This window comes from Macrobrachium rosenbergii, chromosome 50, assembly GCF_040412425.1.
Source record: "Macrobrachium rosenbergii isolate ZJJX-2024 chromosome 50, ASM4041242v1, whole genome shotgun sequence".
Lineage (NCBI taxonomy): Eukaryota > Metazoa > Arthropoda > Malacostraca > Decapoda > Palaemonidae > Macrobrachium > Macrobrachium rosenbergii.
The window spans coordinates 1,195,979-1,217,500 of NC_089790.1; the positions used below are offsets into that span (position 1 = coordinate 1,195,979).

Here is a 21,522-nt window from a genome sequence, read left to right on the forward strand (position 1 = left end):
TCAGAAACACACTCACAAAGCTCTCTCTCTCTCTCTCTCTCTCTCTCTCTCTCTCTCTCTCTCTCTCTCTCTCTCTCTCTCTCTCTCTCTCTCTTATTTTCAAGGACTTGTTGATTTTCCAGTGTTGGCTGCTTAAAAGTATATTTTCTGTCCTTTAAAAAAACACGATTTTTTTTCTTATTTACTGTTCATTACTGTCTCTTTTCATAAATGTTTTTTATATTACTAGACATTTTTATCATAATTTGCTTATTTACTTACATTTTCTTGCATATTTAGAAATTTACTCAAATATACAACATGACGAATTTAAATTCTCACGTAAATACATTCATATATATATATATATATATATATATATATATATATATATATATATATATATATATATATATATATATATATATATATATATATGTGTCCGTCCGCACTTTTTCTGTCCGTACTCTTTCTGTTCGCCGTCAGATCTTAAAAACCGCTGAGGCTAGAGGGCTGCAAATTGGTATGTTGATCATCCACCCTCGAATCATCAAACATACCAAATGGCAGCCCTCTAGCCTCAGTATATTTTATTTTATTTAAGGTTAAAGTTACCCATAACCGTGCTTCTGGCAACAATATAGGATAGGCCACCACCGACCCGTAGTTAAATTTTCACGGGTCGCGGCTCACACAGCATTATACTGAGACCACCGAAAGATAGATCTGTTTTCGGTGGGCATGATTATATGATGTACAGAAAACTCGATTGAAGAAACTTCGGTACATTTTTTACTTATCATTGTACCGTATCACATGCGTTATCAACTTCTGTATTCCTATCCCTCAAGAAGAGTATGCCTTCGTCATGCATTTCCAGGTGAGAACTTTTCTCGAGAAACTGGAAATTTATACAGATGCCTCGATTACGTTACCTTTCGTGGTCCTAAATCTTTTGTGTCAATGGGAATCTTATTTTTACAACTTGAGGAGTATGTTTTTTTGTGCATATATATATATATATATATATATATATATATATATATATATATATATATATATATATATATATATATATATATATATATATATATATATATATATATATATATATATATATATATATATATATATATATATATATATATATATATATATATATATATATAGCCCACACCCACCCAAACATGCGTTTGACCCCTTGTCCTGTAGCTAATGATGGAGTCCTTCGCGAGAACTTTTATCGAGTAAAACATTTAGTTAATTAAGTATCGCCATAAACAGTTAGCAAACTTTTCTCATATAACTTTGGCTTCGCAGGAAGTCGCGGAGGGGGGCCGCGATGCTCCTGTCTCGCGTATCCTCTGAAACCTGTAATACTGTTTTCGAACAGAAATAAAAAAAAAAAAAAAAAGTAGTAATTACGAAGATGCTAGATCTGAAGAGGTATTCCTATACCAAAAGCTCTGTGCATTTTGGATTAAAAGCAGCTTTTCATCGATCTTGGAATATATCGAAGAACCAGAATTAAACAGTAATTGAGAAAGAAGGGAAGCATCACCCAAAAGAAAAATAATAATTAAGAAAGAAGAGAAACATCACCCAAAAGAAAGGCGACGTTAGATAAACGCAACTATCATAAATAACCAGAAAGTGCATCAATATAGTGCATTCCTTTCTTAAGGAAACAAAAATAAACGCAATTGTCATTCCCATTCTCCTTCCAAGCACTAGATCCCTTAATAAGTGCTGTTTCAGGATGAAGTTATTTTAGGAACCTCTAAGAAAGTCTGAAACGACGGTTTCGGTAAGGCGAAGACGGCTGAACTTTTCGAAGGAAGTCTGAAAGTTTTTCTCGAAGAGTTGCCAAGATGTTGAACCGCCACGAGACGTATACTCCCAGCATCCCTGAAAAGACAATCCGAAGTGTTTGTTTTTCGTCTAGAGGTATTTGCTGAGGGGCTCCTGGTCCAGGAAAATGAGGCAAGCGTATCCTAAAAGAATTAAGAGAATAGGGATGGCGGTATATGCTATATTCTAGGATGGAGTCACTTATTAACATCAGGTTCCTGACAGCTGAATGACTGGGCGTCTATTTTGGAAATATTTGGTAAGGAGGAATGAGTTTGGTTTACCAACAGATTAAATGTAATGCAAAACAACTTTGCTGTGTCTACAGGTTTTATCTTCTATTGAAAAAGCCAAACCTGATATGATTGCTTGAACTTCAACTGATTGCTTGCAAATGAAATACATATTGGGATTTGTTTTTTGATATAACCTATTTGGATAATTTACCCAACCTCGACTTTTTTTTTATTGAACCATATAAGAATTTTTTAAACTGTCAGTAAAACGAATTATTGTGAAGGGAAAAATTCTGCTCCAGAAAAAAACAAACATACATAGATAGATAGATAGATAGATAGATAGATAGATAGATAGATAGATAGATAGATAGATAGGAGAGCGAAAGAATATTTGGATAATTTACCCAACCTCGACTTTTTATATTGAATCGTACAAGAATTTTTTAAACTGTCAGGAAAACGAATTATTGTGAAGGGAAAAATTCTGCCCCAGAAAAAAACAAACATATATAGATAGATAGATAGATAGATAGATAGATAGATAGACAGGGAGAGCGAAAGAGAGATGGAAAGAAAGAAAAAAATTAATTCGCACCTAATCAGAAAAGAGTGAAAAAGAATTTCCGCAAAAAGGGAGAGGTATCATCCTTGCTGGTAAACCCATTACTTCATTTGCCCCATTTGGTGACTGAAGCGATGAATCCAGGTCGAATCTAATCTCTCAAAAAGTTGTCTCTCCTTCTTCTTCTTCTTCTTCTTCTTCTTCTTCTTCCCCAAAAATACTTAGACTTTGTTTTCTTCATGAAACGAGTTAGAATTTTCGTGACTGTTTATTTATTTTTTATTTTTTTTGGTCTCTATGTGGCAGAAAAATTAATTTTCGTTATTAAGATAACTATTTCTGTATTCCCTCGCTCTCGCTTTCCGTAAATGCAGTGACCTTAGAATTTTTCAAGAAAAGAGGTGCCAATAACGCAGGCCACCACCGGGCCCTTGCTGAAAGTTTCATGGGCCTTGGCTGAGAGTTTCATGGGCTGCGGCTGAGAGTTTTATTGGCCGTGGTTGAGAGTTTCATGCAGCATTATACGCTGTACAGAAAACTCGATAATTGCAGACGAATTTATAATAATAATAATAATAATAATAATAATAATAATAATAATAATAATAATAATAATAATAATAATAATAATATCGTAAATTTAGCGTAATTCTAAAAGTTATCATTCGACACAATCATAACCTAACAAATAAATATTTCCCCCCCAAAAAAAATCTGCGCTGGAAAGCATTAGCATATCACCTCTTCCAACCAATCGAATGCCTCCTCCTTCTTCCTCCCTTCCTCCGTCTGGGAGAGGCGTTCCCCTCCTTATCCCTCCTGAGGTGTCCTTCAGCAAATACCCCAAGACAAAACAAACACTTCGGAGGTCTCCTTCGGAGTGGCTGGAGGCTCCGCAAAGCGTTCCCCTCAGTGGCGGCTGAGTATCTCGGCAACACCCTCGGGAAAACTTTCAGCCATCACCACCTTCCGGAGTTCGTCAGTTTCTGGGTTCCTCCGAGGCGCCTAATTACAGCGTTCTACGAGACGGGGAGGAGGGGGAGGAGGAGGAGGAGGGGCAGGAGGAGGGGGGGGGAGGAGGAGGAGGAGGAGGAGGAGGAGGAGGTCGGAAACTGTGACAAAGGGTCGTTCAGTTCCTTTCCTCTGGGAGGGAAAATGTGCTGTGGTTTCCTTTTGCCGCCTTTTGTTCGTTATGGAAACTTCTCTACTTTTTTTTTTATTTCTCTCTTATCTTATAACTAGTGCTATTGATTACCCACTTATATATGTCTAATAATCTTTATATTATATATTCATATTTCAGTCATCATTCAGTCGGAAACTGTGGCGAAGGCTCGTTCAGCTTCATCTTTTTTTTGGGGGCGTGGGGGGGAGGGTGTGTTCCGTGGTGGCCTTTCGCTGCCTTTCCTTAATTATGGAAACTTTTCTCCTCTGTCCAATTCTCTCTTTTTTTTTCAAATTAGTACTACAATTCATGGTCGATTCTTGATTACTCACATAGGCCTATATCTAATAATCTTCACATATATTCATATTTCAGCCAGTACTGCGCAATGATGTAATCTGCATTGAGATGGCACAATGTGTCTTTTTTTTATATTTCCTCATTTTAGTGAGAAAAACTTAGATTGAATGCCATTTTTTTTTTCACTATTATGGAACTTCCCGCGTTTGTAACCTGTAACCCTACCGGGCCTGAAAAGATGCAGTCTACACAAACAGATTTCATAATAAAATCATATCACAATATCAGTTTTGAAAAATATTTCCTTAAGCTTTTAATAGGAATGGAATGGAAATATAGGGTTTAGGCCTAAGGCCAAGCACTGGGACCTATGAGGGTCATTCAGCGCTGGAAAGGCAATTGAGAGTAGGTAGATAGCCTCGCAGTTATACTATGAAATAATTGTTAGGAGAGGGTGGATGGCAAGGTGGAAGAAAAATAATATGAATGGAGGTATAGTAAAAGGAATGACAGGGGTTACAGCTAAGGGCCGAAGGGACGTTGCAAAGAACCTTTAGTAATGCCTACAGCGCACGTCGTGAGATGCACTGACGGCTCTACCCACTGGGAAACATTCACATAAGCCTCTGTAAATTATGTAGTCCAATTACTGCCAGGAAGTGTGGAAAAGAGAAAAAAAAGTATGTAATTAACTTTATGTAAAGTAGCACTGGATAAGCCTAGACGCAGTAATCACTCACTCACTATACCAGGGTGCAACCACTCACCATCAGGTAATTCTAACTTTCCACACAATAATGTTCAGAAAATCAATGTAATATTCAATAAGAAGACTTTTATCTCAAATTATGAAGCCTCTAAAAATATTGGACGTCATTTTCCTGGCAACACTGTCTCTCGTATTTCTCCACCAAAGCAAATTACTAAATGCCTGTTTCTGTGAAGATTAAAATCCCATCTTCATCGTTTTTATTTTGTTGAGAGATTATCCATTTTACTGCAAGTCTCAGGTAGACACGAGTAAGATACACCCCGTTATATTTTTCGGAATGAAACGCAAGTAGCTGAATATATTTTTCTTAAATAACTAGCAACTCTCTCCCGGCTACATTTCCTAACAAAAATTGTAGTCTCTGTGTGATATCACCTCTACATTTCCTAAAAAAAAAAAAAAATATAGTCTCTGTGATATCATCTCTTCCCCCTTCCTGGCTAACTTGCGCACGGAATTCTTAGAAACTAAGTTCGTACAGCTTTCTCTCTCTCTCTAATATCAGTTTCGACTCTTTGATGATATTTCCATTATAGACCAGCTTGATGAAGAAAGTTCTGAACAGTACTCAACAGCCATCGGCAATTTTTACCGTCGGTTAAATTTGCTGTTGAAATTGGAAATCAAGAAGGCAGTGTTTTAAGGACTTCTAATTTTATTTTATTACGTGCGAGAAAAAGAAAATAAAGCAGATTCACTCCCATTTCTTTTCCTCAAACTGTAAGTAATCGTTCGATGACGGTTGTTCGTTAATCATTATGTTCGAATTCACAAATTTTCTGTGCAGAATGCACTTGAGAAAATATAAATTCATTACTTAGTATGTTTAAAGCGAAGATTTTTATAGACGATAGTTTTAGAACATCAGACGACGATCTGTACACCAAAACAATGGTGGTAGCGTCAGTCGGCCGAGTGGTGGCAGTCAGGGCTGTAGTTACTAGTTAGTGATGGTGGTCCCCCGGGGAATTAGTTTGATACTTGTGTTGCATGCAGTGATGGCAGCAGTTCTGTAAAAATTAAAACTGCCAGACGTAGTTCATGTTATGTATACAGAAGCATAAACAATATGCAACTTGGGCCACAAGTGTGACAAGCAGCTGCTCTAGGTACGCAAGGGTGGTCGTTTGATGAAGGAGGACATGGCTCTCAGAGTAGAGGCAAATCTTTGTTTAGACAGCCATGAGGGACGAAATGATCACCAAACCGATAATGGAAAATGAGTTTAAATGTGAGTAAACCCTGCATGGTCGTTGTAGACCCATAAAGCTTGTGAATAGCACGTCATTCCTGAATGGTTCTTGAGGCTATGTTTACATTTCCAATAAGATACAACTGCTAATTGTGAAAAGTTTTTTGATAGCAAAAAAATCTGGATCCCCTTTTACAGGCATTTTAGCACCAAGCCCAGAGCAGTTTGAAAGACTAGTTGGCCTACACGTTTAGCGGCCTTATAAGCCTATGAAGAATTAATATAACTGGAATGTCATGACTGGAAGGTCGATAAATATTTGGGAATGTTCAGCTTAACCCAAAACTTCCCCGCTGAGCTGAAGATCGACAGTAGCTCTTCAGTGGGTTCTGTCTTCATTTAATGTCACAATATTGCCTCTGCCTAACCAATGCTGGAGTTAATCTCGTTGACAGAATCTGTTCGCCAGCCCTCTCATTATCTTTAGACCGAAAGATAGAAGAGTATAAACCATCGTTGATAATACGTTTTCAAGGTACATATTGAAAAATGAATGAGAGTAGAGGACAACCGTCGCTTTCTCCGGCTCTTGGTGAGTGTTCAGTATACTTATATATCACCAGTTCTGTTGATCTCTAGATGCTCGCGTTTTTATCTGACCCCACCTCTGTCATATTCGGTATCATCATCTTGTAATTGTACTCATTACTCATGATTCTTGTATAATCATCAGTTATATCAAGGAAACACAGGCAACAGTGTTCATATTTGAACGAACGTTTCAGATAAGTTCAGATTTGAATTTTGCCTTCTATCAGTTATTTTTAAGCGTCGGTCTAGATACAACCATGTATACACGCAGTGTTTGCATTGGTGTATGTTCCGCATACAAACATGTATTTCCATAAACACTTTTAAGTGCTAGCTTATTATTTTCGAGGGAAGACCATACGTATAATTAGGGATAAACAACGAAAATAAAAAAAGCCTTACTGGTGTCTGTAAAAAAAAAATATCACCAACATTGCCCGTAAAAGACCGGAGCATATTCCATTCCTAGATAACGTACAAATGTAATTATAAGATTTTAAATTCAAGATTGCTTTGATATGAGTTTTTGCCTTCACGTGCATTCCAGGGAACAATGTCTTTTCACTTTTTGTGTGAAGCACTTCCCAATTAGACTAACTAATCTTTCTTGAACTACATACTTAATCATTAAGCTCATTAACCTTTGTGCTAAGGCAGCGTAATTTGTATTTTAATGCATATGCTCTTCTTTTTTTTGAACTGAAATTAGATCTGGTTACGAGAATCCATTGTCTCGACTGCTGTCGTTTTTTTTGGAATTTTTATTATTTATTCTTTTCCCTGGGGTGATTAGGGTTTACGTTGACGATATAATTTGGACATCCCCTCTTGAGTTTAAATAAAGCCATATAAAAATACTTACATACATACATACATACATAGATTTATATATATATATATATATATATATATATATATATATATATATATATATATATATATATATATATAATCTTTTATTGTATATATATATATTGAGTTTTAATAAGGTTCATTTTTTTGTACAATGTGTATGTGTATATATATATATATATATTTTATATATATATATATATATATTAGTTCTATAGTATATATGATGTACAGGAACTGATGAACAAATATATATATATATATATATATATATATATATATATATATATATATATATATGTGTGTGTATATATATATATTTGTGTGCATTTGTGTTTATTTTTCTTCCGTGAACGCTGAGCTCTGTTGAGCATATTTTTGGATATTTTCTAGTACTGAAAACCCAGAAATTTCAATAGTCGTCGAATCCGTGTTAGAATGAGCCGTTAATCAGTTGTACATATTAATCAGTGTCTCGGTTGGTGGGATGAGACCGTGTGTCCAAACCAGGCTCCTAATGTCCTTTAAAGCTTAACCTCACTTAAGTTTACTGTACCTCCTTTAATATTCTCTTTCTTCCATCGTACTTTTCACCCTCTCCTAACAATTGATTCATTGTGCAACTGGGAGGTTTTCCTCCTGTTAAACCTTTCAAACCTTTTCAATGTCAATTTCCGTTTCAGTGCTGCATGACCTCATAGGTCCCAGTGCTTGGACTTAGGCCTGAATTCTGTATTCAGTTCAGTTCAGTTCAGTTCACTTGCGGGATGTCCCAAGGACAATGGGCCAGTGCTGCATAAAGAAACCTTAGCCTAATACCAACCAAGTATCCTGTTGCGTAATCTCCCTCCTCCCCAGGACAGAATGAAGTTACCTTGTTTGGCTATTACCATCCTCGATTCAAAGAGGACTGTAGAGTCCTTGTATGGCTATTACCATCCTTGATTCAAAGAGGACTATGGAGTCCTTGAGAAGTCTTTCACAATAAGTCGTCCTTGGTAGTTTTGTCTCTCGCTAATCCAACTACCCAAGGTCTACGTTACAAGATGCTAGATCGTTACTACCTTCCATAGAACCCGGCCTCAATGACGCAACTTACCCATCGATTTTCTCTCTCTCTCTCTCTCTCTCTCTCTCTCTCTCTCTCTCTGTTGCTACAAGAATCAATTTCAATGGTCGATCGCTTGTGTAAGAGAGAGAGAGAGAGAGAGATGGGGGGGTAGTTCGAAAACTTCATTTAGAAGAGCGATGTCGATGTTGGAAATTTATTTCCAGTTTTCTGTAACTGAGAGGGAAAAAAAGGAGAGATTTTAAGAAATTAAATGATTCCATCGGAGTAGGTAATTTTCTTAATGAGGAAAGGTTTGTTTTATGCCATGTCGCAGGTTTTATATAAAAGATTTATTCTCGGTAGGTTAAACAAGCAATGCCTCGTCTTGCACACGTGTAGATTATATGCTTTAATCGTCAGGTTACTGAAACAAGGGCTTAATAACTGAATTAGCTAAAACTCCTGACGAAGGTAAGCCCCTACCTCTTTCTGGGCCGCCCTTGCCGGTCCTGTTTTTTTTCTGTAGTGGCCGTCTGTCGATAATAATGCCTTTTCTTACACACATGTACATTATATGGGGCTTAATAACTGAATTAGCAAAACCTCCTGACGAAGGTAGCCCCATCTCTTTCCACGGCGCCCCCAGTCTTTTTTTTAGAGGCTGTCTTCGATAATAATGCCTCTTCTTACACACATGTGGCGCCCTTGCCAGTCCTTTTTTTCTGTAGAGGCTGTCTGTCGATAATAATGCCTCTTCTTACACACATGTACATTATATGGGGCTTAATAACTGAATTAGCAAAACCTCCTGACGAAGGTAGCCCCCATCTCTTTCCACGGCGCCCTTGCCAGTCCTTTTTTTTCTGTAGAGGCTGTCTGTCGATAATAATGCCTCTTCTTACACACAAGTACATTTTACGGGGCTTAATAACTAAATTGGCAAAACCTCCTGACGAAGGTAGCCCCATCTCTCTCTGGGCCGCCCTTGCCAGTCCTATTTTTTCTGTAGAGGCTGTCTGTCGATAATAATGCCTCCTCTTACACACAAGTACATTTTATGGGGGTTAATAACTAAATTAGCAAAATCTCCTGACGAAGGTAGCCCCCATCTCTTTCTGGGCCGCCCTTGTCAGTCCCATTTTTTTTTCTGTTGCAGCGGCCGTCTCTCGATAATAATCAGCCTCGTTTGGTACCCCATTCAGCGAAGAGAAAGTTAGAACACCATCCTCCCAAAGTTTGGGCCAATCAAATTCTATTACTGAATATTCGCACTATTTTTGTTGGCTTCCAACTGCTACCAATTACTGGTCTATTTTTGTCCTACAGTTATCTCAGGTTAAAAGTTTAGAGTGATACAGATGGCTGTGGATTTCGAAAAAATATGTGCGTACTTTTTCTTCATTTTTTCGAGTTTTACAGGGCTGACTGGTCTGTCCGTATCTATTTTGTCTGTTCATTTCGTTGCAAACTAAAGGAAGTTGATGCCGTTTCATGTAAAGAAAGCTGGGGAAAAACATTGTGAATCTAAAAAGTTGAAAAATAAAATAGAACCACATTCAAAACTATATTTAAAATACTAGTGAATGAAGTAGTTCATTGCAAAGAGGAAAAAAATATTTTGGAAAAAGAGAAAAGTTTCATCAGAATCAGAAAAAAAAATAAGTTGGAAGAAAAATTTGCCTTTGAATTGACCTGTGACTTGGAAAACAGGTCATTGAGAAATTTATTTTGGAAAATACATACAAACCCTCATGTACCTTCCTGAGGGTTCAGAAATATAAAATTTTTACAATAAAGATAGAAGACCTTGTAAAACTAAACTGTATTTTAAAAAAATGCTCAAAAACAATGCCTTCGACACAGAATGTCAAATTCTGAAGACCATGGAGTGGCCTCAGGCTATCATACTTTGAGATGTAAATGAAAAATATTTTTAAGATTTTTACTTATGAATTGACCCGTGACTTTGAAAAATTGGTCCAGGTAAAAATTTTTTTTAGGAAAATAATAACCAATCGACAGGTTTCATACCTACATATCAGAATAACAGTGACAAAAAATCAGTACCTTACAACATAAGCAATTGGTAGTAATACTAACAATTGCAGTAACAGAAGCCATAACATTAGTGCCCCATAAAGGGGTAGTTTTGTCAATGCACCTCATGTGGTGCATTGTAGGCATTGCCTAAGGTTCTTTGTGGCGTCCCTTCGACCCCTAGCTGCGACCCCTTTCATTCCTTTCAGTATACTTTCATTCATAATATCTCTCTTCAGCTCTGAATAACCCCGTAGGTTCCACCACTTGGCCTTTTGACTAAATTTTATATTCTAATTCCGATAACATTGGTGGAAGTCATTTGAGCAATAGTACAGGCATTTGATTTGCCATTCCAGGAATTTTTTCACATGATTTACAAGTTAGTGATAGAACTAATGTCTAATAAACTTCAACAATAAATTTATCGTCATCTGCATCACAAAAGCGCCTTCTTACAGACTACGTCTATGTTGTAGTCATGCACAAACTAATGAAATACTCAGCAGAGTAGATAATTAACAAATACACCAGCACAAGGAAAACACACACACAGGTAAAGGCCAGTAAAGAAAAAATCAGATCGTAATCGTGGGAAGCCTTGCTATAGTTTCCTTCCTTATTTCTTGTTTTCCTTTTAACTATGTAAACAATGGTGGTGTTTCCCATCCCATTGGTCTTTAAACAGAAGTAAAATAAGTGAAGGAAAGGAAGTTAATGCTGAGGAAAAGATCAGGAGAATCTCGTAACAGCTATGAATTGTAGCTGGCATTGCTTCTTCCCATTTCACAAATACTAAAGCGTCTCTTGTTACCAGTTACACTAAAGAAGGTTATATATTAACCTTCAGCGAATAAAGAAAATGTATCAATTCAACATTTTTTTCTAGGCCTAGAAATCCAAATACAAGATTATTCTATTGAACAAGGAACCAAAAAAGAAAATGTATCAATTCAACATTTTTTCTAGGCCTAGAAATCCAAATACAAGAACATTCTATTGAACAAGGAACCAAAAAAGAAAATGTATCAATTCAACATTTTTTCTGTTGAAATCCAAAGGAACATTCCAAAACCAAAAAGAAAATGTATTGATTCAGTTATTTTTTCTAGGCCTAGAAATCCAAATTCAAGAACGTTGTATTGAACAAGGAACCTAAAAAAGAAAATATGTCAATTCAGCATTTTTTTAGGCCTACTAATCCAAATACAAGAACATTCTGTTGAACAAGGAACCAAAAAAGAAAATGTATTGATTCATTTTTTTCTAGGTCTAGAAATCCAAATACAATTTTTTCTAGGCCGAGAAATCCAAATACAATTTTTTTCTAGGCCTAGAAATCCAAATACAATTTTTTTCTAGGCCTAGAAATCCAAATACAAGAACGTTGTATTGAACAAGAAGCTCGACGAACGTTTAACAAATTGGTCACTCAATATTTTGGTTGAAAACTTTCTGTTTCGGGAGGAAAGTTTATAGGAAACTACACCGCCGTTTATTTGGGGAAACCACATCCATACAGTTTTCAATTACTCTGATATATAGGAGTATAAAGACAGAGAGAGAGAGAGAGAGAGAGAGAGAGAGAGAGAGAGGATGGCAGAACATTGTTGGTATATATAGGAACGACAGTTGAATGTATATCTGTATATATGGTCAGGTTGTTGATAGAAGTACAATGATGGGGAACGAACTGGATGTCTTCAACTCTCTCTCTCTCTCTCTCTCTCTCTCTCTCTCTCTCTCTCTCTCTCTCTCTCTCTCTCTCTCTCTCTGTATATATATTTATATATATATAAATATATATATAATATATATATATATGTATATTATATATCAATATATATACATATATGTAAATATATATGTATATATTTTCTGTATTTATCACTGCATCTGTTACAAAATTCTGTATTATTCTTATCATTCACTACAATTTTTTTCTTCCCCTTTGTCTTCATAGCTTAGAAGAAAAAGCACCGATAACAATTCATCAATTACGAACTACTCTACGAGCAAGAGTCCACGCTGGCATATAGCCAGCTCAATTTGAGCGCACAAACACATCAACTTGTCAGCAAAAATCTTCCCAATGTGTACACTAGTATTCTTAGCATTTTCGTACGTTAAGAAACCAACCGCCTTCGTCTAATTGCAATTTTATTTTAGCTAGCTTGAAGGGTATTGGCGTTCTGCAAGCAGTCTTCCTTGCTGAAAAAAACTCAGGCTGACTCTGCCGTTATCTGTTGTCCTGACGTCACTGCAGGATTCTAGAGAAAAATAAAGGAAGTAGCAAGTTTTAGAAAAAAGATTCTGAATCCACAGCTTTCTTATCGACGTGCTTAGGTTCCAAAGACCCTGTCGTTAGCATGCGCGAACATTTGCATTATTCGAACTTTGGAGAGAGAGAGAGAGAGAGAGAGAGAGAGAGAGAGAGAGAGAGAGAGAGAGAGAAGGCTGGTGCTTGCGACCCACTGGGCCCGGATTTGGGCATGATATCGAAAATCGGTTAAGGCTACAAACAGCTTTTCGTATTTTCTTAACAATTGTAAAGTATTTGGGTACCAAAGTTGACGCCACCTTTCAAAACGTAATAGAAGAACCTCTGATTGTTTAGTCTTATATACTTCTCACACGTCATGGAGAGCTTTCACAGTGTCGCATTTTAACACATTTTTTAGGGGGCACTGTACATCATTGTTTCAATTATACAAGGCTGAAGATCAGTGCGTATGAAATTTCTTTAGTGGATTTCGTTCCCTCGTATATATATAATATATATACTATAATATATGTTTGTGTGTCTGTATAAATATATATATATATATATATATATATATATATATATATATATATACATACACATACACATATATAAATGTGTGTATGTGTAAGTGTATGTATTTATAAAACTTCTATTACAGATTTAACAACAAGATATGAAATATAAACCATAGAATATATAAACACAATATATGGCCTGAAGGAAATTGAAACACTGGAGTTCGCCTTTTTTGTAAGGCGTTTTCATCCATTGTTTGATTGAAAATGCTGTAGAATAAAGGTGAGAGATCTTGCACTCCATTTTTTCACTTTCCCCGTGGCCATATATTATGTTATATTCCCGTAACAGTAATTACATAAATAATATCTGTTTATTTATCTGTCAATCTATTTATCTGTATCTGAATGTGTGTTTATATTTATACATACACACATGAATTTCTGTCACATACACCGTGACATTTTTATATTCATGAATATTGAGTCGCAGATATCGTTTTCTGTCCCAGTTCCCTTTACCTCGGGAATAACTTACACCCAAGGAGAATAATAAGTGCTTCGTCCTCAGTGGGAATCGAACTGGTGCCTGCTTCAGAAAAATTGATGGACACTGACTTTGACCACTGAGCCATCAAGAGAGATGTAAATTGATATCAACTCTGCTGTACATATGCCATTCGAATTCAGGTTTTGGGGTTCTGTCTATCTTAATTATTGTTTAAATTACACAAAAACTGATTGATTAGGAACCTAAGAACCCATTCTCCTGGAAAGCATCTTTGACTTAACAGACCTTCCACTCATAAGAAATGGACTGCAGAGGAAAGAGAAAGGGAGAAGAAGAAAGATGGATAATTATAACTGAATAAGCAGGTAGATTTATGCATACCTAAAAAGTGATGAAAGTCAGAAAAACCTTATTTTCTCAGGGATCAGCACACCTGTTTCAAGCAAGTTATTCTTCTCACCAATTTCTATTAACTGAAGGTATTCAGACTCAGACTAACCACCTCTTACAGTGATAGATTTTTATTGTTTTTCATCATACCCATCAATAAATGCTTGATCGCAACGTATTTCTCGCCCTTAAAGGTGGTAATGAATAACATGCAAGAGGCGAAATATTTTAATTAATGTATTCTATAATACAGGCCTACATTTAAATTCTCAAAGAGAATATTACAGGTTCTTGATGCATATTCATTTCAGTTTTTGCATGGCAAAGGACTGTACATGATGTCGATTCCAACAATTTAAAGAGCAAAAGACCTAATTTGGTGCATTGCGCCACCACTTTCCACCACATTAAAAACAGTTAAAATGCATTTTTGATTAATGTAACATACATCCATACATTTGTGAGTATGAATCGTTACTTTAGTAAAGTCACAGAAGCACATCATTATCTTATTTAAACAATCACCTTCACTTGGGCTACTTGTCACTGCTCTGGTCAGGATTCTCTGGTAGTAGCTTATCATTACTGTGAATTCCTGGAGACCTTTTATGGTATTTAAGGTGGGGTATATTCTGACAGCTGATACTTAAGAAGGCAGTGGGCAAACCCCATTTGCTAAGACTTAACCCAGAAATTCATAGGCGGAATCCCTGATAACATGTGTCTCAGGGTAGACAACCAATCAGCTGTTGCAGAGTAGGGGAAGGTTGGCCATGAAGTGCCTCTGGTGATGCAAGGTCCCTAGGGAAGATGAGGATGTCGTGAGAGTAACAGGTTCAGAAGGGGATGTTGGTAAGAATGTTATCCATCAGCCTCTGGAAAGAGGCCTCTTGAGTTATTGTAGGCCTAAGGTGGAGTAGTTGAAGGTGTAGTGTCATGGCTGTGAGGATCGCTGTTTAGTTTGTCATATTGGTCAAATGGGACTTCGAAGTAGCCCTTGGTCAGGTCGAACTTGGAGTAGATTCTTGCCCTGTGGAAGGTGGTGGTGATGTTTGGGAGTGGGTAGTGCTCTGGCTTTGTTTGCAGGCTAACTGACTTGTAGTCTCCCCAGGGGCATCAGGATCCATTTGTTTTCTTTACCATATGGACTGGGGAGGCCGATGGGATGGGAGCCTTCTGTTCCATTTCCTTGAAAGTTTTCTTTGTTTTGGTGTTTTTCTTGAGCAGACATTGGCTTGATGTTCTTGTTTGGTGGTATATGTCATGCTTTGGCGGGGTCAAGGGAATCTACTTGAGCTCTGGCAAGAAGTCATTGGAAAACTCCTGCAGGGGGATTTAGAGATGCTTAAAATTTGTGCGAATACCACACTAGATCTGCCAGAGGACGAACTGGAGCTCTCGAGGAAGAGCGAAGCCAGAAGAAGAAGTACTGTATTTAGTCAGTGGTTTCTCTCTAGCGTGTGGACATGGCTGTACTGAGTCAGTATCTAGGTCTAATACCATGCTGGTCTACTGGTTGCCTGAAGATTTCACCAGTGGAAAGGAAGGGGGAAACAGGAGTTTTGAATAAGACGGAATTTTACTAGGAAATTGGCCATTTTTGATTTGGCATTGCAGATGAAAATATAGCAACAGGTGGTCCCAGATCCCAGATATCAAAAGCAAAGCTTTAAACTTGTGCTGATCAGCATATCCAAAAACGTGTGAGGAAGGCATGAGGAATAAGACTGAAAATTTCATGTATATATATATATATACATATGTATATATACATATATAGGTAGATAGATAGAAAGATAGACATGTATAAAATCACAATAGCACATGCTATATATTAGCAATGAGTACATACACATGCTGCATATGAGCAGATGGAACACAGCAGGAATGAAACATTAGGCATACCCAGTGTTCAGTTTTCCCTGCGGTACATTTACACACACACATGGGCTACATATGTAAGTATGTATATATATATATATATATATATATATATATATATATATATATATATATATATAAGGTAGTATAACCAACAAGAAATAGAATTATAAAACATATTATAAAAAGAAGTAGAAGTCAAACAACCGGGATTTAATATTCAAAAAGAGAACCAAACTGAGGATTGTTACGTAGGCAGGGGAAACAAAGAAACTTTTATGTCTGTTAAATTACAGACAACCGACAAAGATACTAAATACGAAGTGGTCTGTTGAACAAGGAAGCGTGCGATCGTTATAGAAATTGGAGATGTTATAGTTTGGTTACAAACTTTTTGTGGTGGGCAAAAAGTTTATGCGAAGATACGCTGCCGTTTTCAGTAATAGCAGCAGTTTAGAGAGAGAGAGAGAGAGAGAGAGAGAGAGAGAGAGAGAGAGAGAGAGAGAGAACGTGTTGCCCCTTATCGAAACCATATAAATGAGTGAACAAGATTTCTAGTTATAACTTTACGTGTATGGGGCCTAAAATGTCAATTGACGTGAAATTTATGTTATTGTAGTCCAAAGAAGACCCACAATACATCACGCTCTACAAAAGATAGTACACTACCCTAGAGAATTTAGGGAGGAACAGAGAATTCTTAGCCTAACGTTTGCCAACAGCGACATCTGCGAGATTTTTAAAGTCGCTGATGTGAGATATGAAATAACGCCATCCCTCTCTCTTCGTCACTGGCTACTAATTTAACCATCAGCTGAATTAATTATGTTGAAATGACAAATTAAAAAAACTAATTCCCTCTAAATGATGGTATTTGTCAGTCGAAAATCTGTAGTCCTTTGAACGGAGCGAATACAGGGCTGGTACTATAGGCCTAGTAGCCATTTTCGTTGTAGGTATTTCAGAGGGAATATAACTAACCGAAACTTACCTTTACCTAACCTAATCTTGGAAGCCGTGTTTTAACCTAGCCAGGGGTCACCCCACCCCTGGACCCCCTAAGTAATTCATGACCCCTACTCTGCATTCTACCCCCTTGAACATATATAAACTCAGTTAAATTCATTCTGTCTCCCTGCACGTTTTCATTGATCGAATTATTCATGATAACATTCTCCGACACAATTTGCCTGGGGCAAAATTATCGAGAAATGAAAGCTATAAATATGTTAGTAACAGAATGAACAAGAAACAAACACATTTTGTACAGCTAGCGTTAGAAAGATATTTTTTTACCCTTTGTAGACTGTGCCTCGGTAGAGCGTCCAACTATGGAAGACTGAGCATCTCACTGTCAGACATCCGGAAGTCGATATCCTCGATAGCTTATACAACGGCCAAACAAACCAACAAAGATCCATGCAATCCCTTCTTTCTCTTTGTCTTGTTGATAATAAATAGATCACTGTTAACTCAGACGGACTTACGGCGTATTAAACCAAGTATACATTAACTTGATACTGACGTCTGATCCCCGCTAGAGGGAGATGATGTTAGACCTATAGTCTTGGTAGCTTGCGTTTGAAATATTTCCCCCGCTGTTTTGTTTAATAAAACAAAACCTTCTGTGATTGTTGAGGGGAATCTTTTTTTGGGGGGGCAATTTTGTCTTATATCTATCTGTCTCTTTCATCCCGGCCACTGGAGACGGAAACTTTGAAATTTAACGGTTTCTTTCCCATACCTTTTTCCGAGGCAGTTTAAATTCACGTTTCAATAGTCATTTGATTATCAATTCAGGCGTCACTTTCAACACGGAGGAGAAGTTTTTAATTAAGAAACTTACACGCACGCAGGCACCTCCGCACACATATACACATACACATACACATAAAGGTTTACAGGTGATGCCTTGAGAGTACTTTGCTTGAAATTAATTTCATTGAATAATTTTCCATCGAGTAGAGGAAGGAGTTTGGTGTAGTACCGAATGCCTCCGATGTTGTTACGCTGTTCATAACCAGGAAATATCTTGCTGTTTTAAGCTATATCTTGAACTATTATTATCTGTGTTAGCGACGGCATTACCCCGTTAAGCAAGAGAATTATATGCTACGGAAAAACTTCTTTAAATTTCTTCGAAGTGAAAATATGAATCGGTTTCATCAAGCATTGATCAAAAGAATTTATCCTCTTTCAGATATCTGTTCAGACATCATGTCAATATCGGAAACTGAAGTCTTGTGTATGCTTTTATGTTTTGTCAGGCTTCCCATTGGCACTTAAGGTTAATAAAGGATTGGGATGATGTTCAAATAGTAAACTGAACAACTCTGAGCCGCTAATACAGGCCACTTTGGGAAATCAGTCCTTTGTGCATGCGAATTTGACAAAAATGCAGTATAAGAAAAAACGCAGACTCCATCTTGTCCGCTAACTGATCAAATATTAGCTCCTTCAGAAATCAGGCGTGAGAGAATCATTGTGGTTTCAGACATTATGGATCCTTTAATCTTCGAATATGGAAGGTTCTCCGGATCGAAAACAGGATCTGCACTTGCTACCATCCCTGCCACCAGGCAATGTCGGTGCTCCGCAGTTACCTAAAAAGGATTCCCTCATGAATTTGAAATAGACCATCCTAGAATTTTTACCACAGAGAAGATTTATTTGATGCTGCAATGTATCAAACATGTTCGACAGCTGTTGTAGCTGTCAGTGCACTGGAATATGCTTATCTGGGGAGGCTGAAAACACAAAATAGCTTGTTAGAGATTGTCATTACAGTTAATTCATTTTCCTGGTGACTCTGTGGTCAATTTTTCTGTACCCTGAAATTAGAATCTGTATTATCCAGAAAGTTGGAATCTACATAACATGTGAAGGCTTGGATATAAGTTAAATGAGACCACCTTATTTTCACAGTTTTTTAATAGTCTACCCTTGGAGGTAGTAGCGGCCCCCATTAAAAAAAATTGAATGCCTTTTATCCAAAGATTCACTGTGCCAAGTTTGGTTAAAATTAATCCAGTGATTATAGAGAAAAATAAAAATGTGAAAAAGCTTACGCTAGACAGACATACATATATACAGACTTGAAAACATACATACATACATACATACAGATATACATAAATGCACACAGACACCGGACAATCTGGATGAGAAAAGCTCACTTTGGTGTTTAGCTCAGGTGAGCTGGAATCCATTCCTGTCATGTAATGCTCAATTCCCATTCCTGCCTCGTCTGAAAAAAAATGAATTATTATGGAAAAATATATTGGCGTGAGTGAGAACCGCCGTTGCAGTTGGGATTGATGGACTGCGGAGGCTTCGGAATCTGCAAGTTTAGACCGTAATTTTCATATATTTGAAAGCTGTTAATGCTTGCGGCGTGAATAATACATATCATTATGATTTTCAGATTGTTCTCGTTTTTGTGAGATTTTTTTTTTTTTTTTGAAAAATATTGACCGATAGTACTTTAAGCATAAGTATGGCGTCGACTTCCATCCAGAATAAAAGTTGAAAAGTGCTCATAATGTTTTTAGTAGCGAAGTGATATTCGCCCCTATAAGATAAAAAAAAAAAATATATATATATATATATATATATATATATATATATATATATATATATATATATATATATATATATATATATATATGTATATATACGTATATACATCCGCGTTCAGGACGCGTTGCGAACTTCGATATCCTTCGCAATTAATTCAACGCTCCCACCCCCTAGATCTAGTCTCTATCTGTCATGCTTGTCTGTCGATCACCTCGCCGCTTGAGTCGTCGACAGTAATTTTTTTTTTTTTTTTTGCTTAAATATAAAGAATAGAACATGTGATTATTTCAAGGTTGAATTTTGGAAGTTGTATAAGTGAGCCAAATAGTATTAGCCTACTGTACAAACACATACACAGTTGGGCATTTTTCAGTCATTTAAGATCATTTTAACTTCCATTCTACAACGAAAATTATATATATAAATAAATGCGCAATATATATAAATATATATATATATATATATATATATATATATTATATATATATATATATCATATTTTAACGTCCATTCTACAACGAAAATTATATATATAAATATATGTACAATATATATAAATATATATACATGTTTATATATATATAATGTATATGTATATATATATATATATATATATATATATATATATATATATATATATATATATATATATATATATATATATATATATATATATATATATAAACACACACAAAATAATAATGAATATTTTTGTAAATATCATACGAGGGGAACAGTTTGCTGTCGCGGTCTTGAAAAAAAAAAACATGTCAGGATGGCAAATCCGTGTAATACGTTTTGAAAAAAAAAAAAAATGCTATCTTGAAGGAGAAGGGAGCCAAGTCCAGTGAACAGGATAATCCCTGAAGAGGCCATTCTTCATCTCGTAGGATGGAATGGGATGGATGACAGCAGACTCCCCGGGAAGCCGGGATAATAACGGGATTACAAACACTCCTGAGATTTACTCACCTGATTTATTCGCAATCTGGCTTTTGATGCCCGGGTAATCACCGGGACGCTTCGTACCGGGAAGATGAAGAACGCAGCACGAAGAAAATTAATTGTTTTTTTTTTTTTTTTTGGGGGCAGGGGGCAGGGGGGGGGACGGATACAGAAATATTAGGAAAAGTCTGTGTTCCGTGAAATCTGTCACAGTATTTATGAGATATGTGTGTGTGTATGTCTGGCTAAATGTAATATATATATATATATATATATATATATATATATATATATATATATATATATATATATATATATATATATATATATATATATATATACGTATACATGTATATATACACATGTATTTCATATAACATTAACAGAAAACCTGCTTAAACAGGGATGAACCTCCAGTGGAGAATACTTCCACAACCTGTGTTGCATCTTATAACTACACAAAAAAAAACTCATCATCAGCACGTTGAATACACTTACTTTGTGCTATTCACCTGTGTATTAAGGTGTACGCAGCACTGGTTAAAACTTCTGATAAGTTGTTGACATGTAGTTAACCTGTTTAAGATGTGTCTGCAATAAGATACTGATGTGTCTTTATGACATGTTTCTTTTCCTAATGCCATGTTGTCAGTGTTATAAGGACTCGTGTCGCAGGCAAAGCACAGTCTTCCATTCTTTCTTTTTGTGGGGAGGGAAGGGCTCATAGGCCTACCTTCTGAGACGTCAGCTGCCTTGGCGTTATCCCCCTGATCCTAGCTTGGGTGGATAGGTTCTTGGGCACTTATTTATGTGTATGCTGGGTCTCAAGGGTATTATGCGATGG

At 36.5% G+C, this 21,522-nt stretch overlaps 1 long non-coding RNA gene across 2 annotated transcripts in view; it reads left to right on the forward strand.

Moving 5' to 3' along the window:
* The window catches only part of LOC136832482 (uncharacterized), a 158,308-nt gene that overhangs the window by 20,586 nt on the left and 116,200 nt on the right, over positions 1–21,522 (forward strand). The window contains exon 1 of one of the 2 annotated variants that reach the window (XR_010851231.1): positions 5,771–6,652. The exons of the other annotated variant lie outside the window; for it this stretch is intronic. This is a non-coding gene — a long non-coding RNA (uncharacterized lncRNA). Of the gene's footprint in view, positions 1–5,770; positions 6,653–21,522 lie in introns of those variants that run through there. 2 annotated transcript variants of the gene reach the window in all.